The sequence below is a fragment of the Melopsittacus undulatus genome, chromosome 5 (genome assembly GCF_012275295.1).
Source record: "Melopsittacus undulatus isolate bMelUnd1 chromosome 5, bMelUnd1.mat.Z, whole genome shotgun sequence".
Classification (NCBI taxonomy): Eukaryota; Metazoa; Chordata; class Aves; order Psittaciformes; family Psittaculidae; genus Melopsittacus; species Melopsittacus undulatus.
In genome coordinates this window covers 9,835,292-9,860,257 of record NC_047531.1, presented here as the reverse complement: position 1 = coordinate 9,860,257, position 24,966 = coordinate 9,835,292, and positions in this window count along the sequence as shown.

Here is a 24,966-nt window from a genome sequence, read left to right as displayed (position 1 = left end):
GTAATGTTTACTCTGACCAAGCACTTTCTGAGTCTCATGCTTTGCCAGGGAGGAGTGGAAGCAAGAGGAAACAGAGACAGGACACCTGACCCAAACTAGCCAAAGAGATATTCCATACCTCAGGCCACTGTATAAACTGAGAGCAGTTACCTGGAAGGCCTAGACCACTGCTCGGTCGGGCTGGGTATCAGTCGGTGGGTGGTGAGCGGTTGTATTCTCTTCCCTTGTTATTTCCCTTCTCGTTATTATTATTGGTGGTAGCAGTAGTGGTTTGCGTTATACCTTAGTTACTGGACTGTTCTCATCTCAACCTGTGGGAGTTACATTCTTTTGATTCTCCTCCCCATCCCTCTGGGAGCAGTGGGGAGGAAGGTGGGGAGTGACAGAGAGAGACTGCGGGGATGGCTGAGTTTGAACCACGACAACTGAGCTTGAGCATTTCTACTGGGTGGTTTGATTTGGCCTGACAGACCTCTCCTGGAGCAAAGAAATGGATTAAGAAATGCCTGGAATAAGAAGTGATTCACATGAACTACTTAGGCAGAGCTGGTGAGGTGGTAACCGCCAGGCAGGAAGACAATGAATTTGATGTAGTGAGTAGTCTTTTCACCAGGCAAAACAGGAGGCAGAGGGTGATGCCAGACTGTAGGGTTAGCATGGCTTTTCTGGAAGAATGTCCTGGGGAGAACAGGCCTGAGTCACGGCTACACTGGGATGTTGTCTCTGGCCATGCCCAGGGACCAGCTGGGACTGTAGCATGTGTTGCCTGGGTCACCCGATCATACAGACATCTAGGCTCTCCTCTGCTTCATCAGGTGTTTACACCATATAAACTGTTTGGCTTAATGGCCCCTGACTAATTTGTCATTAATACCATATACTTTTGCCTAAATATAGTAAAAGATTTGACTTCAGTAGCCTGTTGGCCAGGGAATCCTACAGCTCCCATCCTCAAGCATTCAGTTTTTAAGCAGATTTAAAAGATACAGTACTGAACTCCAACAGCAAATTTAAATTTCCTTGAATTCACCAATTAAAATAATGTTTGGAAAACTATTTCAAAATTTATCTTGATTTTACCATTTTAGTATTTATGTGCTGATGTGCAGTGCTTGGGGGAATTCCTGCATGTTTGGAAAAAATGATCAATATACAGCAACGAGATGGGTCTCAGTCCTGAAGTAGTTACCTATGTGTTTATTATTTCTAGTCTTAAAAACATGCATTAGATTTTAGGGGATTTAATCTGAGACATGGTTAACTGCAGAGGATGAGGTAAACTACAGTAAGTGTAAAACCAGATTAATGTGTATGAATGTGTTTGTCTTTCAGAGCCTCAGTGAATGTAGGTAGAGTCCACATTTTGAATAAAGTATACAAAAGAAGCATATAAATAAAAACAAAAAAGTAGTCAGAAAGATAGACTCCTGTAATGTATTTGTGGGCCAAATGTGACCCAGCTGTGCTGCACCACTCTCCTCACAGCCTGTACTGGCAGCAGACGCCTCTTGGAGCATTGCCCTGTGAGGAGAGCCATCAGTGAAGTGCACCGACCTCTCATTCTGCTTTCTTTGCACTCAGGGAGGAGAGGGAGAGCTTTGACTGGAGGAACATGGTGCACCTTTTCCAAAGGGATAAATGGTGCAGACCATACTAGAGGTGATTCATCTCTTGCGACCTTTTGGTAAGACCCACTGCACACACACTTGACCTTTCCATGGTCCAGCTGCTGCAGAGTTTGCAAAGAGCATGTTTAACTCTGCTATTTGCAACGGGAGTTGTGTATTTATAATGCGGGGTAAGGTCTTGCACAAAGACCAGAGGGCTAGTCACCCTGTCTCTTATCAACCCAGGATAGCCTTAATCTGTTTTAACAGCTGTGTTCCTTCAGGTCATGTAATGGTTATTTTTTTAAGCAATAATTGCATTTGTGCCTAGTTTGAGCCAAGAAAGTTGTAAAGTTGTCCTGGGTAGAACTCTCCAGGCATGCAAAACTCTCAACTGAGTAATCTTTCCCGTACTGTTTCCATTGAAATGGAAATGCCAATAATTTTTAATTATTAATACAGCTGATAATTATATTGGAAATCTCATATATATTACTAATTAATATTTATTAATTACTTGGGGGAAGTATTAGTTGTGCATAACAATAATGATGTAGTATCTGAGGGTTACACCTCCCAATTGGCTCTTTCTGTTCATTATTGTGTGTGCCTCCATCTCCATCCCAGCTGTCCCTCCCATGACGCAGACCTTCCCGGCACAGAAACCCTCTGGGCTATTACACGGTGATGACCTCAGTCTCTCTTGATTTCATCTTGTACCACATTATTGTTTTGGTTTTTAGGATCTCTGTGTGTGGTAATGTTGGGTTTTTTTGTGTTCACAGGTTGCCTGCATTATGTTGTTTGATGACTTCGCCCTTTAGCTGCCCAGAATGAACAAGCGCTGGAGAAGTGAGCTGAGCTTTGACCAGGCACTGGTTCTGTGTGCTCTTCATCCCTTTTATGTTGAATGGTTAGTACAAGAGGGATCTAGCAGGGATCCTTGCTGCCTGCATGGCTACAAATAACCTGTGTCCTACTCAGTGGCGAAACAGGAAGCACTAGCCAAAAGAAAATAAATCCTTGTCATAAGGGGATTCTGGAAATAAATGCAGTATGAAACCTTTTCTTACCTAATTGTAGTCTGAATTCATGTCATTGGTGAGAGGTGCTGAATGAGGAAGAATGTGAATAATTATGGTGGTCCCATGTTTTGAAGCCATTTTTCTGAGCAGGTGTTTGCTTTGTATGGCCTTCCTGTGAAAAGTTGATTTAGTTGTATTTTTGCTGTCCGTGTCTTAGAATCACAGAATATACCTTTGGCTTCTTCATATTCATATCCTTCAATGATTCTTCATTTGCATTGCTTCTCTAAGGTGTCACAGCTCTGAAAGATCAATATTGAGGTATGAATTACCCAAGCAACCCATGATGTAGAATAAATAGTTTTAGAAGAATACTGGGAAAGACTAATATTCCATATATTAATTATAACAGGTCACTGAATATAAGACTAAAAAACAATTTAAAGGTTTTGTATAGAATCTGTTTTGCCTAACTGTAGCTGTCAAAGCTAAATTAGGAACACACAGAGGAACTGGACTATCAAAGAAAGATAGTAATTTAGTTTCTGTCATACAAGGAAGAGAAGAAACAGACATTCCTAGCTGCAGTGAAATTGTAAATGCTTGTTTAAAAACCTTTTGTCAACAAAATCTAATATTACATAGATAAAATACTAATTTTTCTGTTTTCAGAATCTGATACCTTGATTGAGTGAATATTTATGACAAGAGTTATTCAAGAGCAATTAAAAATGACACTTTGGAAATTCAGGTGTAACAACAGGTTGCTCAGCTCCTAGGAAGCAACATTTCACTAGCACTAGATCAGCAATATGCTCCGTGCATCTAGAAGGTATGTTGGTGGTTACTTTTGCTTAGTGACTGTGGTTTTGGTTGACAGTTGGAAAAATAATTAATGAGATCACAATGTTCCTTCCTGTCTTTGTAGCTGGACAAGCAAGAGGTGCTGAGATTATGAGACAGGTGATATTTCTATGACTTCAGTTTATGGCATAGGTAGGTGTTCTGGGTTCAGCAGTAGCAGTCATTTTTGTTTTGAGAATGGGGAGGCTATTTAAAAGCTATTTAAAATCGTGGTCCTCAATGTAGCTGGAGTATTAAACAGAATTTAGAGGTTATTGAGGGGAAAAGAAAGAAATTACGGGAAATTCTTGTGGCATGATTGTAACTTGCCTGTGTGTAAGAGATGTCATTGAATTAGATGTGAATCATACAAAATCAGCACTGCACTGCACCCTGACTTTTGGCCTCTATCAGATTGCAGGGCATGCCTGTGTATTTGGTGGCTATACTTTCATGTTCCCTTTAATCAGTTCTTGTACATCAGTCATTTTGTTATTCTATTAGAGGCTAAGCTTGAAAAGCAAGCCATATGCAAATCCTGTGACACTGGTGATTTTCCATCTGTGCTAGAACTAACTGAAAAAGCGTGTATAATGAGTGGGGCAACCCTGCCTACTGAGGTATTGCATAGCTGGAAAACATTCCTATAGAGGCTATGAGGAGTGTGATACAGAAATAGCTAGAGAAGAAAATAATCATATCCCCAGAATAAACACAGAGTAGAAGTCCATGCTTCCTCCCATATGCTAATCTGTGGCCAATTTAAATACAGATTTGTGATCCATCTAGAGGGCAAATCCAGCCATTGGTAAGAGAATCCTCCTGGAGAGCTTGTGAGAATACTGCTGGGCAGCTCAGCATGCCATGGGCTGTGCTCCCAGCTGCTTTTCTGCCAGTCTTTGAGAGAGCTGGAGCTGCAACTACTGTTCCTCCAGAGCAGCAGATAAGGAGAGATGAGCTGACTACTTTTCTCCAGCAATTAGGAGGGTTCCTCCTGAAGTCGGAGGACCTGTACTATCTCAAAAGAGAAAGGTACACTGACTTTCTTCAGTGGGTGTTCTGAGCCCTCCGTACACCTTTGGTATGGTTCCCTGAGGGTGTGGGTCTTGCAGGTAATGAAGATACCCACTACATTTCTCACCCTTCTGATGCTGTTTACCTATAGAAATCTTTGGTCAACTTTGTTAACTTTCCTGTTTTCGAGGATTTTTTTTTTTTTAATTAATGGAATACCAAGAAGCTCGGTTCTAGGAACTCTGTGCTTCTAAAAATGGATTTAAGCCCTAGAGGGTCATCTATGCAAGTGGATGGGATATGGGAATATTGACAGAGTGGCAGACTTCCAGTACTTGCCCACTTCCCCATTTACCTGTTTTGCTTCTCTGACAAACCCAGTGCTGGCAGGGAGTACATGTATGAAGTTTTACACAGAGGCTAGCCAGAGCTATAGTACATGTTATGCTAATTTAGCCAATATCAGTAGCTTACAGTGAAAAATGAGTCTTATCATTTGAAGCTAGAATGAGAATAGAAGTCAAATTAAAGTCAAGATTGTTGTTTCACAAAGCTGATAAAGAATTGCCTAACATGTAAATTTCACTTAAAGGTGTGAAATAGGTTTTTGGCTGTTTCCTTGAAAGAAAGACACCACAAATTTTGTAGTATTTGTTTCAGAGCAAATTACCTACTCCTTATGGAAATCACTTCTTGAAGCAATAACCCTTTATTCATCCTCATTTGACCCTATTCTTGTGGAGGATTGTTTCAGATATATTTGTCTTGGAGACAGCCCAAACTTGGCATTTCTTGTTTCTAGGATGTTTGGTCCCTTCAGATCTTGCCTTTGATGAATACGGAATAAAACAAGTTTTCTTCTTAATTTTTTCCCCCACAAATTAAAAAAACAAATAAAATATTATATTGTTGTAGTTTAGAGACCAGTTAAGCATTTCCACACAGCATGTACCTCCCTGACTCTGGCAGCAACTGAAAGGAACTGACATTTTTGTCAGCTGCCTGCTTTGAGCAAAAAGAATGCAAAGAGAAGTAGTAGAAATGTCAAGTTTAAGAAATAAATGAGTCTTCCAGGGCTCTACAGTTTAGAAGATACTCTGCTCTTTAGCATCTCTGAGATAATGAGTCTTCTCTGCAATCTAAAGACTGTATTTCTGTAATATGTTGTGATTGGTGAAACTGTATTGTGTGATGAACATCTGTGGTTTTTAGAGTGAATGCTTCCCTCTAATATTATATAATTATAAACGAATGTGCCCCATAAAAGTTCAGTGCCAAAGTCTGATCCTGTGGACAAGCCTCAAATCAAGGAACTAGCCTGTTGCAGCAGGATTAAAACCTACTCTTCTTCCATCAGGAACATGGACATGGAACTGATGGAACAAGTCCAGAGGAGGGCCACGAGGATGATCAGGGGACTGGAGCACCTCACGTATGAAGAGAGGCTGAGAAAGTTGGGGCTGTTCAGCATGGAGACCTCATAGCAGCCTTCCAGTATCTGAAGGGGGCCTATAGTCAGTTAAAATATGCAAACCAAAGAGAGTCTCAGGTGGAGAAATTTGATTTTTTCAGATTATCTGTGCAACACTTGTAAAAGTGACTGTGAGACTGAATCAAAGGTCCTGTTACTAGATGTACTCAGCTGGGTTTATTAGCAGTGCAAAAAGGAACATCCTGGGGTAAAGGCTGGACTTGATGATCTTAAAGATCTCTTCCAACCTAGCTGATTCTGATTCTGATTCCATACAGATACTGGGGAGGGACTCTTCATTAGGAACTGTAGTGACAGGACAAGGGGTAATGAGTTACAACTCAATCAGGGGAAGTTTAGATTGGACATAAGGAAAAAGTTCTTTACTGTAAGGGTGGTGAGGCACTGGAACAGGTTGCCAAAGGAGGCTGTGAATGCTCCATCTCTTGCGGTGTTGGAGGCCAGGTTGATCAGAGCCTTGGGTGATATGGTTTAGTGTGAGGTGTCCCTGCCAATGGCAGGGGGGTTGGAACTAGATGATCTTGAGGTCCTTTCCAACCCTAACTGTTCTATGATTCTGTGATTCTATGATCTGTGACAAGGCCACACAACCTGGTTTAGCCACAGTCTTGTGCCCAGAACAAAAGAGGCGGCTGATGCTTTCCCACAGTTAGTTTTGTCCTCTGCTGTCTTTGCACTGTCAGACATTTCTCTGTGACAGGTGTCACAGAAGCGTAGATCTCTGTAGTGCAGATGTTTATATCCAGGCTACTCATAGTGTTCCACTTTGCAGTCAGCAGAGCCGTGTAGGTCACATAACATATGACCTGTGTTGGTCAAGTGCTTCTCTTCACCAGCTGTAAAGGAGATCTTGATAATCAGTGCAGATGTAGACATCAAACAAAGAGGTGGCTATGATTATCTGCTGAAACTCACAGTGGATATGCTGCCCTGGTTCTTAATTCCTTGGCTTCTCCATTTTGGAACCTGCCACATGCCACATAAAAGACTGGGGCCAGCATGGTCACTTTCTATGGTCCTGTTAGTGCCAGTTGTCCCATAGAGCACAAGCATGACATGGCCTTGAAGACATGGCGACCTCAGGTCTTGTGCTGATCGCTCACAGGATGACTTTGCTGGTGACTTGCTCAGGGTACATTTGCATATGTACTTACAGTGAAAGTTTCTCTGTGAGGAGTTGCATGTGTCAGAGGCACTTCGACAATGCTCAGAACAGAGCAGCTCTTCCACAGTTCTCTCCATATTTAGGGTTTCTTATGTCATGGTGGATAGATAGATGTTATAATTTGTCACAAATTTTTTGTGAAATGGGATTTTTTAAGATTTATGTCCGTGCCCACTACAGACAGAAAGCTGAGGCTTTTCCTTTGAAAAATTGCCAGGCAGAGGCAAATCAGGCCCCAGCACTGCAGATGCATAAAGCACTTTGGCAGAGGGACAAACGTGATTCTGCTGCACAGACTGTGCTGCTGCTCTCTGCAAAACACAGTCCTTCTCTCTGAGGATCTCTAGTGAAGACAGACTGGTGCTGATGGTGGTGGTGGGGGATTTGCAGGTTTTCTCACTCACCCTTTGGACTGATTCATTGCATGAGCCCAAAGCCTGCAAGAACTCTGAAACCACTTTTGCATTTAATGAAGATGAAGGGGTATCTGGAGGCTTCAGAAAGAGCCATACTGTTATTAGTCCAGAGTTGGAAAACACTTCTAAAAACATGTGTGTGAAACATACCTTTAAACACACGGAGAGTGGAAAGGGAAATTTGTCTGAATGCATTAATATGAGATATAACTGAGCAATGGCATTTCAGATTCCCTCTGAACAAAGAGATGAACAATAGAAGACAAGGCCTAGTTCAGGGACAGCATTATCTTTAAGTGTCTTTCTCATCAAATTATTCAGGGTAGAAGTGGAACAAATGCTTTTCTAATGGTAGGTTGGGAATATATAACTATTATTTTGTCCTCATGCTATTATGACAGTGGCTTAATGATTCTTCAGATGAACTCCCTCAGCTGAGAATACATTAATAAAAATGTTCTGCTTATCCTGATTTGCTGGACTTTCTAGAGTAGAAAATTGGGAATAGCTTAGTTTTCTGTTTTCCATAAAAAGAAGTGGAAATAAGCTAATGTTGCTTAGAATGGACATTGAAATCAAATCATTGAATAAAACACTGCTTTTCCTGCATAGTGATGTGACTGAACAGAATTCTATTTTAATAGTCAGCATATAAATATAAAAGCACTGGAAGACAGTGATATGCCTAGAGGAAATAGAGGGACTTATTTGTTGCTTTATGTCAAGATCTGTGTAAGCGAGATGAAATATTTACAATCTTTGACTGCATGCAAAAGCACTGGCCATCACTTTGGTCAAAGCTTCTGGAGCTGTCAGGCCAGGAGAACCATAGAATGGAACCGCAGAATGATTTGTGTTGGAAGGGACCTTAAAGATCATCCCATTGCAACCCCCCTGCCATGGGCAGGGACACCTTCCACTCGAACATTGCCCTATCCAACCTGGCCTTGAACACTGCCAGGGAAGGGGTGGCCACAACTTCTCTGGGCAATCTGGTCCAGTGCCTTACTATCCTCACGGTAATGAATTTCTTCCCAATATCTAATCTAAATCTACCATCTTTTAGTTTTAAACCACTCTACCTTGTCCGATCACTACATGTCCCTGTAAAAAAAAGAAAAACATCTCTTGTGAGAATTATCTCATTTGGTTAGAAGTTAAATGTCCTGTGTCAGTGTAAATTGCCCAGTGCTCCTTTTAGAAAAATGGAAACAAACAGATGCCTCCAGTGAACAATTTCTCTGTCCTCTTTTTAGGATTAAAACTCCATCTGGAGTTGCTTATTATTTTTTTTGTGAGTAAGGAAAGCACCTCAGCCTGAGGTGCTGAGTCTAGATGTAAATTATATGTTTTTATACCTAACATAGGACAGTTGAATTCCACTACTAAACTAACATAGAGCTTCTCTGAAATGAATTGTCTTAGTTATGTGTATACTGTTTTTAAAGATCCTTGTTTTATTTACAGTCTGAATTAGTCTAGTTTCAACTTCTAGCTGACAGATCTCACTAAACCCTGGCCTGCTCCAGTGAGCTATTGCATAGCTTTGTTCCCATGGAGTGCACATGGGGATTTATCTCTGCTTAATTCACTTGTCTCAGAATCAGGTGCCTAGTCTGAACAAATCATTTAGCTTTCCCCAGTAGCCCATGGAGACAGATAATGATTTATCCAAGCTGTTTAGGACATTTAGTTTGTGTTGGAAGAAATGCACCCTGGGGTGATGACACTTTCTCTTTTCATCAATTACAGAGGGGACCTGGAAAAGGTGGTTTACACTAGATCAGCTAAAATCAGGTATAAAAAATTCCTCTCTGAGATGTGCTCATGACACTCCTGACCTTTGCTTCATTAAATTAAACATACTAAGCTGCTGGAATCAGCCTTTAAAGATTTTTTCCCTTCCTCCCCCTCTTCCCTAGTCTGCTATTCTGCTTCTTAAGACTCCTCTCAACGAGTGGACACCAGAAGTGGACACTCTTCCCTCAAAGTAACATACTCCTGCTCCTACTTGGGATTCCCATTTGAAATTATAAGGATCATGCTAGCACATTGCTTTGGGACCTCAGCATGAGTAGTTTTCTCCAATGTCCCTGAAATCCTTTCCAACCAACCACATCCCAGAGCATGCTTCTCCATCCTCTACACATAGCCTACATTCTTTGAAAAGATAAATCTGTTGAGGGACTAAGCTAAGCTAATTTCTTTTTAAATCCCAGATCTCAAGACACATAAGGCAGACACTTTTCAGAAGGGTAGTACTTCATCTGTAAAGTTTGACCTTAGTTGAAATCATACGGATGCGGCTCAGAGAGGAGGCAGCATTCTGTAAGCTGTATAATCTCCTCTCATCTGTCAGATGCTTTTTTTCCCCCCTCTGGATTTTCAAAGAAAATAATTGATTTTTGCCTTAAAAGTCACCATGCAGACACAGAAAATAGTCATAAATTAACTGTTTGAATGCCTGAAAATCTGTGCTGCAGAGGGACCCTGCAGAATTAGCCTCGCATTCACACATTTCTTAAATGTGCAATGGCAGCTTTTTGGAAGGAGACCTACATTTGCCGTGAACGTAGACATCAGTTTGGCTGCAATCTGATCTCAGCTGAACTAGCCTGAATCTAAAACAACATCACTGTCTATGCAGCTGTTACTCTAGATTTACACACTTGTAACTCAGCCTGTCCTGAAGTCTCAGGCAGTCTGCATCTTCATGAAATGAGTGTATTGTTTGTCTGCAAGGGAGAAAATATGAAAAGAACACAGAAGAGTTTCTTCACTTTGGGGATGTTCTCAAAATCTTGGAAAAACTGTGATGTGCTTTTAAAGAAAAGATAAAGAGACTAATTTGGCATACCTTTCCCCAGACTGTCTTACTCAAGGTTCATGGGTATTGCTGGGGAATGACTATGTATCTGGTGGCAGGCAGATGCAACCCCGCTGTTATTCAGTTCCAGACCAGAAGCCAATTGTCCATTACTGTTGCTTGTGCTCGAAACACCAGGTCTTGTCAAATATTTTTATTACCTGGAATGGGGTATAAGAATAGCAGCTCATGGTGGGAGAAAGAGATTTCAATGTTTTAAAACCTTATTTTTTTAAGGAGGCCTCAAATATTCAAATGTCACAGGTGCAAGCATTCATATGGAAATACACAGCTAACATCAGTCCTTAAAACTAAACTGTCTTACATATCAAATTGCATATACATACTCTGGACACCTGCTCCCATATCTGTTCCGTACTAGTGCTCTTGGAGACCTTTTCTTTTTACGCCCTGTATTGTATTCACTAAAACCTTCTGACTATAAACAAGTAAAATGTTCATGTAATTCAATATGGCAGTTCTAATGTCTTCCTTATATAAAGTACTATATACCTTATATATATATGTAATATATAGTCCACATATGGGTCTTTAGTCAGCTTTTTCTCTCACTAATGAGATAGATCAGTTAGAGATGAAATCATTATTAAGTCCTTCATTCTAATTCATATCCTTTATAGCTTCAGACTTACTCCTTTGAGAATATATTTTACTTTAGACATTAGGTTGTGACTGTAGGTACTCCTGAAGACAAACTTTAATAAAGGTGGCCAAAGAATTTTCTAGAGAATAATTTTCTTTTGGAAATGCTCCAAAGAACAATTCTTTACCAAAAATGTAACAAAAAGTGAATAAATTGTAACAGGAAAAAAATCCAAAACCAAACCACCCAGCATTAAAATTGTTATGATAGTATAAAAACGTTTTCTGCTTGCTATGCAGAAATACTGATTTGGGGGTTTATTTATTTTCATTTCAGTTCACTGTGCGTTCACAGCTATATATGCATGTGTATGTATGTATAACAATGTAGCATGAAATTGGTATTTCCTACTATATAGCATTATATATTTTTCAAAACTATTTTGAAATTATCACAATAAAGAGATCTTAAATCAAAATAAATAATAACTATTTAAATTCATACAAAGTACATCCAGACAACACAAAAATGGTTCCTTTTGGACAATGGCATGATGAGCTAGCCAGTGCAGCAAAACAACATCCAGGTTCCAGCAGGCTTTCAGGCATCTCAAACAGCTTCTGTGTAGTTTTCTGTGACTCAGAGACAGTCTAAAACAGACCTGAGCAATGCCCTCATTGAGCACCGTATCTGACCTTGCAGATTTATGTTTATACATCTCCTTGTCTCATTGGTAACTTTATTCTTGATTTCTTCATTACTCACATTCTTTTTCCAATTCCTACCTCTTTTCTCAACCTGTTTCTCTCTCTCCTCCTGGTCTGCTCTGATGGCTATCAGGATAGTGACATGCTTGGTCTCTTTCTGGACAGTTAAGAGCTGTGGGCTGCCACATTTCTCACGCTGGAAGCCAGCAATCCATCTTTCAGCTCACAACAAGAGCTCTGACAGTAACTTGACAGAGCAGAATATTGCGGCTGGCTCTGAAACTCATTTGCTTATTATATAAGGATTTGGGCTTCAGGAAATACAATGATAGCAGGTGGCTTTAATGAAAATTGTTTTGGCGTGATATGACTCAAAAGCCCTAGTTCTAGCCACCATTTGTCCTTAATATGCTACTGCATAAACCAGGCAGATTCAAGTCAATTAGCAAGCCTAAGTCACAATTGGTTCAGGAAGAACAGCTTATCCACTTGAGACTCTTCAGATGTGCAACTAATAAGAAGTTGTCAGGTTACATCAATTTTTACACATTTTGGCTACATCACAGATGTAATGGCAAAATCTAGTGTTCCAGAAGGTGATGGGGAATTGAGGACTCCACAGGGAGATTAATCAATGCATGCATTACATTGATCACAGATAGTTTTTTCATTGTGATGAGATTATTCTCCTTGTGTATCTCTTTCAGAATAATGTGTAAGAGAAAATAGCATGGAAATTGCATCTGCAAAATATGAGAAGCAGTTGTAATATTTTGTGAAATGCTGCTCAGTGAACAGAAATATCTCTTACAGGAGTTCCCTGCCTGAAAGGTGCATCCAATGTGCATAAATGCAGGTGACTTTCAGCCACGGGAACATGGATTTACTTATGAAAGCCTGGAGTCTGATCTCAGTTACACCTGCGTGCCCTGAAATGATTTTGCTTCAGTATGCAGATGGGATCTGAGTCTGTAATTATATTTAACCTGTGAAAACTTCTGCCCTTTCATGCAACATATTCTCAAGAGAAATTTGTAAAATTATTATTTTTTTAATATTACTTCTTTACAAAATGTACAGAAAATACAAAAATTATCTAGAGCAAAAGCTTCCAACCATCTGCTTGACATCAGGAGACAGATCTTCTGGATCTCTCCTTTTGCATCTGGATTAGGAAGACAGGCAGCATGGGGGGTGCACACTTTCAGGGGCTGGTACAAAACACTGCGGCTGCATCCCACTTTGGCCTTGGATGAGTCATGATGGGTGAAGCTGAGGGCATGTGTACACTTTCAAAGCTGATATTCCCAGACCAGCCACAGTTCCCAGACTCCTGACGGTCCTGATTGATTAATTTTTTATACCCATAGTGCTGCTGTAAATCAGCTCATTTACATTCTCCGCCTTTTATCTATGAGAAATTAAGCCACAGATGAACCTGGTAACTTTGCCTGAAGATGTAGAGATATTCTCAAGGTACAGGATAGTCTCAGCATAAAGGCTCATTCTCTGCTTAAAATACAGTTGCAATTCTAATGCAGGACAAAAGAGAGGCCTAGGTCAAAATACAGTTCACTTAGTTGGCACCATTTGTGCTACTGAGAGTTGACTTTATCATCCACAGTTTTCCCATACAGCTTTCTGCAAAGGTATTTCAGAGTGCCACAAAGTGTACATAATTTAAAGGATGGAAAATATCATATTACAGAAAAAGACATTTGATCTACTGAATGCTGATAATTCTATATATTTTCTTTTTATTTCACCAAATACATAAATTATTTTTGAGCTGAGTCTCATGCTTCTGATGACTGAATGGGTCTGAGTACCTCAGTATAATAGAATACAAATAATGTGGGAAATCCAAAATGTCTCAGTCAGAGTTCATAATTGGGGTAAAATTTAAAAGTATGTTACCAGTTTTACAAAGCTACATCTTATCGTTGCTTGAGATCTTTTGAAATCCCAACAGCACTGTAGGCCCTAATTCTGCTCTCAAACCACTTTATTGCCATTTTATCATATTTACTAGTTTCTTCTGATTCAATCATCTGAAAGAGAACAATCAAGGCCTAAATCTGTATGAGGCTAACATATATCTTGTATTCTTTAAAAGCACCCATTTAAAAATGAAATGTGACAATTAACTTTTAATAAGGTCTCATTATTTTAATAAAGAAACTATAGACAGATTGAGTTTTAAGATCCGTTTAGCATCACAATCTTGTTCAGGCTATAATTCTGTTTTTGTTAGGTGATAACCAGCAAAACTGGTGAACTCAATAGCTCTGAGTGCTTACATATTACACTTACGCAGGATATTCTAGTATCTTACATTTTCTCTAAACAAGATGAACCCCAAGAAAGGCCAAGCAGAAAAAGTGGTAAGGAGATAACTGTAGTGAAGCATCTCTGCCTTGCTCACCCAGCAGATTAATGCTCCCTTTTAGTGGAAGTGCTATTGGAAATGTGAAAGGATTGCCTACCATTTGGGGCTGAAGTACTTTAGTGCCTGACAATATATGTACCAGTTACACAGCTAAATAGTGAGATGATAATGAGATGTGTTATACACAGTTCAGGCAACCCTGCTTTTCAAAGACAACATTGGCTGTGAAAACCTGTTAAAATCACATAAATTTTAGGGAGGCGGGGGAGGGAAAAGAATAATTCAGTTCCATTTTGGGATACTCTGTGGTGACAGACCCACGTTTTGAGTGGGGAAACAGACCTCTCTCATTTTCAGAAGTCCAGCCCAGCCTCCACAGTTTCCTTCTGCTGAGTAATGGGAAATCATGATAGCAATCACACTGACTGTGCCTTGCACTCTTTCAGGCTAGGCTGCGTTTACTGCAAAGCAAACTCCAGTCTTACTAGAGGTTCCAAGTGTTTTTGAGAAGTTTTTCTATCTCTGTACCCCAAGGCCAAGTTAAACCTGCCTGACAGAAACAATGAAACAGAGGAAGATTCATCTTGAATGAATCAGATCATTTGAGATCTGCATTCTCAAATGAATACAGAATGTATTCTCTGATCAGCATTCACAGCTAAGGCAATATCTTGGCCCAGTGACCTGGAAATAATTGAGAAGTGAACAAAAATGACACTGTTTGTGGAGCTGCTTCACATGTAATAACACAGCCCATGATTTTCTCAACATGCTAGTGTTCAGTGTGAGACAGTTTCAGGACAAAATTACATTAACTTCTACAATGAAGTGACCACAATTTATCCCCTAATTTATTCGTCACCCTGTGTGTGACATCTATTTCAGAGGTACTGTTGGGATGGGGCAGACTTAGAATCATAGAATCATAAAATCATAGAATAGTTAAGGTTGGAAAGCACTTTAAGCTCACTTAGTTCAGGGGCACCTTGCATTAAACCATGTCACCCATGACTCCATCCAGCTTGGCCTTGAACACTGCCAATGGGCTTAGCTGCTCAGGGGGCATCCCCTGCACCCCAACCCAGGATGCTCCCAGCCACCTGGGCTCTGTTGCAGCCCTGCAGGGTACAAAACCCTCTCCCGTTCTGTGGCAGACTGATCTGGTCACTGCCATCCACTTGCCAGCCAGCTCCAGCCTTCCCAGCTTGTGAAGGGCATCCCCCAGCTTCCTGATCTGGGAAAGATGTTGGGGCAGAGTCATGGCATGGCACCAGTGTCATCCCAGATCTGGGCTCCTCAGTTGCCACCTCCCTGCCCAAACCCCCCCCAGCATCCCCACATTCCCCTCAGGGACTGCCATTGGCTCACATTCCCCTTCTCATTATCTAAGTCTCTTTCCAGGCCCTGAAAGGAGGACACCCGGCCACCGTGATGCTCTCCTAGAAGATTCTATAGGTCCTAGAAGAACATGGGTCAAGGTGACTCACTGTCATTGAGAGGGTATCACCGTCAGGGCCAGGCTCTGAGGACAACAAGCCAAGGTGTCAAACACCCCATCAGCCCCCCAAGCTCCACCTCCCACCTTAGATTCATATAAATAGTACTATGAAGTACTATTAATCCTTAGAATCATAGAATAGTCAGAATTGGAAAGGACTTTATCATAGAATCATAGAATAGTTAGGGTTGGAAAGGACCTGAAGATCATCCAGTTCCAACCTCCCTGCCATGCACAGGGACACCTCACATTAACCATATCACCCAAGACTTCACCCAACCTGGTCTTGAACACCGCCAGGGATGGAGCATTCACAACCTCCCTGGGCAACCCATTCCAGTGCCTCACCACCCTAACAGTAAAGAATTTCCTGCTTATATCCAGTATAAACTTTCCCTGTTTAAGTTTCAACCTGTTACCACTTGTCCTATCACTACAGTCCCTAATGAATAGTCCCTCTCCAGCATCCCTGTAGACCCCCTTCAGATACTGGAAGGCTGCTATGAGGTCTCCACGCAGCCTTCTCTTCTCCAGCCTGAACAGCCTCAACTTTCTCAGCCTGTCTTCATACAGGAGATGCTCCAGTCCCCTGATCATCCTCGTGGCCTCCTCTGGACTTGTTCCAACACTTCCATGTCCTTTTTATGTTGAGGACACCAGAACTGCACACAATACTCCAGGTGAGGTCTCACGAGAGCAGAGTAGAGGGGCAGGATCACCTAGTTCAGTCTGCTGGTCACACTCCTTTTGATGCAGCCCAGGATACGGTTGGTTTTCTGGTCTGCCATTGCACACTGAAGCTGGCTCATGTTCATTTTCTCATTGACCAACACTCCCAAGTCCTTCTCCGCAGAACTACCATGAATTTCCTTTTTTGCCCAACCTGTAGCTGTGCCTGGGATTGCTCTGACCCAGGTATAGGACCTTGCACTTGTCATGGTTAAACTTCATGAGGTTGGCATCAGCCCACCTCACAAGTGTGTCAAGGTCCCTCTGGATGGCATTCCTTCCCTCCAGGGTATCAACCGAACCACACAGCTTGGTGTCATCGGCAGACTTGCTGAGGGCGCACTCAATCCCACTGTCCATGTCACCAACAAAGGTGTTCAAGGACAGGTTGGATGAAGCCTTGGGTGACAGGGTTTAGTGTGAGGTGCCCCTGCCCATGGCAGGGGGGTTGGAACTGGATGATCTTAAGGTTCTTTTCAGCCCTAACTATTCTATGATTCTATGATTCTCTGTTTTGTGGGTTTTTTTTTCTGTTACTATTTCCCAGCTTCCCAGGTTAACAGCCTCCTTCTTTCCTCCACAAGCTAGTGGGGAAGCTTGATGTCCCTGCCCAGGTTGGGCCTGGAGCAAGCAGTCCTGCTTCCTCTCATCTTCCCTGGCATCTTGCAGCCTATTGACAGCGTCCCGCAGCTCAGCCCCTGCTGCAGGAGGACCTGCACCAGGGAGCAGCGATTGCAGCCCTGCCCATTCTGCACCTCACCAGACCAGTGCAGGCACTCTCTACACTCCAAGCTCTGCACCGCAGCCTCCCCTCTTACCGGCTCTGTCTGGGTGCCTATGCTGGCCACCACCGAGGCAGCCAAGGCAGAGCTCCCAGACCGGACCCCGGTCATACGGCGACTGGTCACCATCCCGCTCGCCTGCCCGCATGAACTGCCTTGACCATCCCTGTTTGCTGCGCTTCCTGGGCAGGTTTTTACCCACTCGGGGCTGATTCTGCTCCTCCTGGCTCCTACCCCATGAGTCCCTGTTCATGTCAGCTGAGCTGCCGGATCCTGGGCAAGTGCTGTCGAGGACTTGAGGCTCCCTCGGTGGATCTCGCTGCTCTGAGTTGAGGATCCTGGATGCTGATCTCCCCCAAATCCGGTCTTGAAGGCGTCCTCTCTTGAGCTACACACCTCAGCAATTCACTGTCAGCAGATCAGTGCCAGTAATATACCAGTGCTACTCCATGGAGCAGTCAGTGATGACAACAATTTCTCAGCAATGGGAATCTTTGAATCCTTAGAGACAAAATCAGCATTTTTGGCAGCCTGGAAAGGTCAGCTGGCAACTAATCTTCATTGATTCAGTGAGGCTCCTTTCTGGCTACTACAGTACACAACTGGACTTCCAGGATTGTCTTTGCATATCAGGTTTTGGAGAATCTTTCAGTGTGGATGCTACAGAAAAGCACTTGCTGCTGCTGAAAGTATGGCTTTTTGAAAGGATCCAGAGTTACACTCATATGGTCCATTATGGCAGCATTCCCAAAAGCTAATGTACCTTCAATGATGTTAGTTTCCCTGGTTTTCCTGTGTGGTCAATGCAGAAAGGCCTTCTGAAGCTCTAAACAGTCCTCTGAAAGAAAATATTTCTCTTCAACCTAAGCAGATGACAGCAGACTACAGCCTGGGAATATTTGTGTGAGAATTATGGTCATAGAAAGTAATGTCATCAAATATTTGAAAGCACAGATATTTCATATTGATAAGTACCTATTCATGAAAGTATTTTGTCCTTGAAGTACTGCACACCTACTATGCTGCAGAAAGATATTTAAAAACCATCCATGGTGTAAGAAGATCCTAATATAATATGGGCTGCTATAATGTTTCCTGTCCCAAGAAAACAAAATGTCTTGCAGCTATTGATGAATAAAGCCCCACAAAGATGCTCAGAATCTGATTTTAAAGCAAGCAGTACCAAAGTACCATTACACAGTATTTTCACAGTAGTTATCCATAGTCATGAATTGTAGCCTACAGCTTCCTACACATACACAAAGCTCCTTTTTCAAGTCCTATAAGTTTGGTAAAACTCCTTTTACAAGCTTTATGAAAGAGAAACTTTCCTTATTGGAAAGAAAAGGCCAATCCTACTTTGCTTTATATCAGTGTATGTGAATACCTGAAATTTGTGGCATCCATCCATTCTGGTGACAGCTGCAGCTGGCATGTTTGGCTGCACTCAGCAGCCAGAAGAACTGTGTTTTATTTCTTCTGGTCTCCATGAGAACGTAAGTTCCCACACTGTGTGTTTAGGGAACCATGGAGCAATCCTCATTTTTTATACATGTACACACATTTCCCACTATTACTGTGCCTGTTCTTCTCCCACTACAAGGGTGGAATAATAACAGCAAAGCTGGTAGCAACACACACACCCTGCTGCAATATCACAACCTTCAGTGAATACATCTTTAAAGAAGAAAATGGTACATTTTGTCTTTAGGACACAATTAAGTCAGTTACTTGATTTGCTGTAGAGGAAAAGTGAGAATCCTGAACATTCCTACTTTAATGACAAGATTTCAACTTCTCTCTTGAAAATTTATTTTACAAGTGATGACTTAGAGATAGTAAGAGATCCACCCAAAAGCACAAAAACTTAAGGCATTTTTTACCCAGGTCACTAGTCCACTGCCATCATTACCATTCAGTTCAATTATCCACTGCTTCTTAGGAAGACCCTGGAATAATGTTACCCAGTTGTGAGCAAAGTGGCTTGAACTCATGACATGATGACAAAGATAACAAGAAAATACTTCTTTTCTATATGTGGTAAGGTCATCTCATTTCTAGGATGAGTTGTCTGCAGCTGTATTGTTGGGATAACAGATAACAGGAGGAAATCATTAAGACAGTATGAACATCTGATGTATTTCCATAAGGCAAGGTTCAGGTACTCCTTTTGTTTTTCAGTTCTGAATTTGACTCCTACATGTTATTTTCTCACATTTAACTCAAAGGGTTTCTCCTAGAAAAAAAAATCCCTCTGCAACATTTCTATTTTTAACAAATTGCAGCCTATGCTCTCCACAAAAGAAGCTTGTCACTTCTGGGTGGTTGGGAAACAGCACTGCTTGCCTGAGCAGGGGTCTGAGCCCCAGACCTTGCTCTGCCTTTTGAACACCATTTTGATATTAAAAAGGGTGCCTCCTCACACATGTCATCACTATAAAATGCACCCTGCTTAATACAGCAGAGGACACATCTGCACTGATAGTGAAAACTAGCATAGTCCACGATTCTTTGCAGTAGATGAACATAGATTTTGCACATTATGCCTTACTGAATGTTGTGGTTTAGGCCCAGTCAGTAACTCAGCACCATGCAGTTGTTGGTTCACTCTGCCCCTTCTCCATCTTTGGGATATAATGGGGGGAAGCACTGAAAGAATGTAAATCCCATAGGTTGAGAGAAGAACAGTCCAATAGCAAAAATAAAATAAAATATAGTGACAATAGAAAAAATACTAAAATTAACAACAATAATAGGAAATAACAAAAGAAATTAAAGCTCAGAAAAACACAAGTGATGCACAATAAAATTGCTCACCATCCGCTGACCATTACCCAGCCCGACCCAAGCAGTGATCTGCCCTTCCAGGTAACTCCCACCCATTCATATACTGGGCATGACGTGCTGTGGTGTGGAAAACCCCTTTGGCTAGTTTTGGTCCTGTCTCTGTTTGCTCCTGTCTTCTTGTACCCCTCTTCACTGGCAGAGCATGAGACTGATAAGTCCTTGATCAGGGTAAGCATTACTTAGCAACAACTAAAAAACTGGTGTGTTATCAGCATTGTTCTCAGACTAAAGCTGAACCACAGCACTGCACCAGCTACTAGGAAAGAGAAAAATAACTGTTACAGCTGAACCCAGGACACTGAGGAAGATCTGTACGAGAGCTACAGGAAATATACCCATAACTCTGAGTTATTCCCAGAGAATGTGGTATTTTGTATAGGCCCAATTAGATACTATTGTATATCCTGGACTGGGAGAGATTTACTGATACTTTTGAGGAATACGAAAATGGCACAGAAATGATAGAGTAGCTTTAAAACCTTTTTGTTCATTGTGATGATGAGAATTTCAAAGCTTCCTTCTATCACATTTCTGTATTATGAAACAATTATAAATCACCATGAATGTGCCAAGTACATAGCACATCGATTCTTCTGGCATGCTTTCCAGCAATTTCTCCCTGCTGAGTACAAAAGGTGAGGGCTCTGTCCATGTGCATTCTTATCACTCTGAAGCACTTACAGGAGATGACAGGCACATGATTGAGTTGGGACAATCAGTCTGAATACAGCAAACAGCACTGTGCAATGGCAACTTTGCAGGTGCAGCAACAATGAGAATTCATTTTCTTTAATACAAAATGATTATTCCAACTTGGCTAACGCTATAATAAAATTATTGGAGTACAAATGACAGAAATGTAACTCCTAAACACTTGTAACATTTCTTAAAACTGACACTGACTCCGCCTCTGATCAAATTTTATGACAGATTTTGTGGATGTGGGGTATTGTTATTCATGAAAAAAAGTATTTTCGTTACTTGGATGAAGCAAAAAAGGCTGTTTTCACAACTGATATGAAGCAGGTGCTGTTGAAAGACATACTGACTCTGCACTGGGTGTGATATAGCAGGTGGGACAGCTAAAAGACAAAAACATTACAGCACCAAAGGACAAAAATTGCTGGCTTTAGTAAATGCGGTGATTTCTGACATTTTACTGTATTTATTTTCTGTAATGGAAAAGAAATCTTGAGAAAATGATGTAACACAAATGTAACAACCATAATAGCAACATGTCTAAATACATTTTAAAAATGTGAATATATAGGGCAGCAGACTCAACAAATCAGCTTATCTCTACAGAACATGTGGATCATAGAGACCATTCACTGCAACATGATCCATTTTGCTTAAATTGTATGCAGTGATTATACGTGCTTGAAAATAAATGTTGGAGAGGAGCCACATGCCTTGAAAAATAGATCAACTATCCTTCCAGTATATGGACAAAAAGGGAAGGCGAGGAGACTAAATCAAGGCAAAGTTCTCCCACCCCCAAAATTTCAGAACTACTGATTGTATTGCAATTACAAACATCATTCACTTGCCCTCATGAATGTTAGTTGAAAAATAGGGTTTGAAATTATTTCAGGCAATGGGTCCAATATATTAATCTCTGCTTTAAAAAAAAACATTGTTTGACAAGCAAGTATACCCTCTGCTCTTTTGCAAAACATCTCTTTCAGCAGGATCCAGCCTTGACTGACATATCTGAGCTTGTTAGTAACACTATATCAACACTGTTACTCTCATAGCTTAAATCATAAAGAATCTCAGTTTTGGTGCTAAAATTGAGGAGAAAAGCTTTGTTTTCCTTTCACCAATGTTTAGGCAACAGTGCCTAAACTGTTAGACTGCCTGGGGAAAGGCTCAAGATTTTGTTTGTTCTAAATACTCAGGTAAAAAATAGAACCAATGCTTTTTAGTGATACCGGTGCCGGGTGAAAAGAGCAAAGAGGACAAAAGTCAGATGCAGCCCCATCTGGGGCTCCCTAGTGCCATAAAACCCTCTTCTGCAAGTGCAAAAGGCTAATTGAGCTGCTCCAGGCAACAGCAGCGCTTATCAGAGCTAATTTATTTTGTGGTATATTATTACCAACATCACCTCAGGTACCAGGGAAAGTGCTAGACTGGGCTTAAACCATGACACTGTGAAAGGACATTTTGTCTTATGTGAAGGGCAGAATTTGCATTTGCTGAGGCAGATCCATGCTCAGCAGAAGGAACAGATATCAGAACCTCCAGCCCCTGTAGAGAGGGTGTCTAAGGTTTGTTTGATCCTGGTGGGCATTTTGTCTTTAGGGCCATTAACCTTTTAAGGAGAGAAACAGGAAATGTACCATACTAGGCAGCTCTCAAGCAAACATGTTCACTCCCTCCCCACTGCTCTTCCCTTCTCTTGACATCCCTGTCAGGTATATATGCTGTAGTAGCCTATGATGTTTCATGCATAGTTCAAAAGTGCAAATAAAGGCACTGAATTCAAAAGGTGATCTGTGGTAAAGCCTAAAGGAAAATTTCAATTGAGTTTGTTGATTGAGTTATCTGACTGAAGAAAACATCTTCCTGCTTGTCTAGGAAAGGTCTGCATGGTGCAATTTTGCTCTAGCTTGCCAAGGAAATACTTGCAGTTGGTCCTATACTGTCAAAAGAAATATTCGTATTGACTGGACAGTCTCTCCATATGCCAGATTTGCTATATGCTAAAAGAGTTGTTTCAGATGTTTGTGATGTTTACTAATAAGTTGATGACAGAAGTTGCACAAATAGTCCTTCTCTTTTTTTAAAAATAAAAAAACTTAAAATATGCCAAACTGAATTATTCAAATGAGACAGAAAATTGCAGTTAAATTAGAAGAAGCTACAGATAATCTCATGTTCAATCAAAGAAAACAAACACTTGAATACGCAACTAATTTTTCCTGATATCTCAGTGTCTTCAAAGTGATTACACCATTCTTGACTCTCCTCCCCTCCCCTACCAAATGCAGACTTCATTAGGAAAACTAAATGAGAAGATATTATTTCAGTTAAGTTATTCTGCAAAGGGAAACAAAACAGATTTACATACGGAAAAATATCTACCTAACATAAGCAGAACATAAACCAGTAATTCACAGGAAGAATAGTTTCTCCAATGCATCTGTTTAGTTCCTTAATATTAAAATTAAAGCTTTCTATTAAATAAGGAAGAGGTATGGTTGTTTTACTTATGACATGACCTCTTCAGCAAGTTTGGGATATCTCTTCTTCAAAAGCAAATACTAATACTCTTCCACTTTTGTATTGATCACTTTCATGCCTGTATTATTGTCAGAACTCTGTTAACACCCAAACCTTCCAAAATACCCATGAAATCTGTAGTTAGTTAATAACTGTGTTTTTTAAATTATTTGTATCATGTGCTCACTATAGGCAAGAGCTCAGATATTAGCTTTCTTTGAAAATATCAAGTAAACTTTGACTAAAATGATTTCTTGCCTTTATCCCACCAACCTCAAATTTCCACACTTACCTACATATGAGACCTATAGAACAAATGGGAAAACATAAAACAAACATTAGAAAAAAATCTTTAAATATAAACCCTTTGTATATATACAATGATTCAAGTAACATTTACCATAAAGAGCAAAAAGAAAGTAAAATCTAAATTGCTCAATCTATAAATAAAACATATATGCTGTCTTCTCAAAAGCTACTACTTACCACCAATGCCAGTTCTCATCATTTAGAAGCCATTTGGAAGCAGCTGTTTTAATGAACCAATTAAAATTATCCTTTCCAGCAACTTTATAGTATATCCAGAAACCATCTTCAGGAAGCCAGTCTTGAAACAGAGCTGTGAAGGAAGAGACTGGAAACGATCCCTGCACCTGCCACAGCTAGGTGATGGCTCAGCCTCTATGAAGAGAGCAGAAGTGTGTACTGGGTGGGATGGCTGGTGGATGTAGTCCACAGCTGATGGCTGGAGGCTGTCACTTCTGCATTAGTTTAAAGATGACAATAGCATGCTTTGGACCATAAAGGCTGGTTTATTCTCACCCAGTTCAGAAACATGGAGGTTATTAGGAATATACTACAATGAAGATATAAAAGCACTCTGAAGGAGGCTGATTTACTCTAGTAGGAAGAAATAACCTTGTGCTATTCTACATGAAAGTGTATGGTTTAATTAAAACTTGACCCTAGGAGTTTTCTTGTTCAGAAGAATGAGCTATCTAATCCATTAGTCCTTTGACACTGTCATTACCAATCCTAAGAAATCTGACTTTTTGAAGAAGCAATGCTAAGGAGATAAGTACCTTAATGACTTAGAGCACTATCTGACAAACAAGCATCTGAGCTAAAAGGACATGGCACTGGCTGTCATAACCAACTGCAGATTAAGGGCTGGTAACAGGAAAGCTCTCCCTGATACCCTCAGGTTCCAGCTTGGTTGGCAGCTGCTCAGCATATTTAAGGGTTAGTCAGCCATTATATGTGCTTGTTGCTAGCGAGGTGGTCACAGTCAGATACTTAACCTTAGTAAGGTCAAGAGAGATGACTAGCATGGTTCCCTTTCACCTGCTACTACAGGTATTTAAGAGGGGGACAATACGGTTGTGCACTTACTGTTGCTACACTCAGGACTGGACTGAGAGATTTCCTTCTGGCCTCGCACAGCCAGTTGCCAATGCAATCTACAAAAGCTCATGCCTTGCAGGCATGTGCAGTACTGAAAATACACGAAGACATGATCTCCCAGAGGTGTCTGTGCCACTACCCTTATTTTTGATCAGTGAGACAGCTAGAACTAATGCAATAGGACCTTGAATGAGAGAAAAGATGCTCACTGCCATTAAAGTGGTGGGTAGAGGAGCCCTACAAAAAAACATAGAATTCAACTACAGCTTAAAGCTCTTGTATGACCTTGTGTAGCACAGTCTCAGGATCTGGAAAGAAGACAAGGGAGAGCAAAACTCACCCAGGGTTACCTG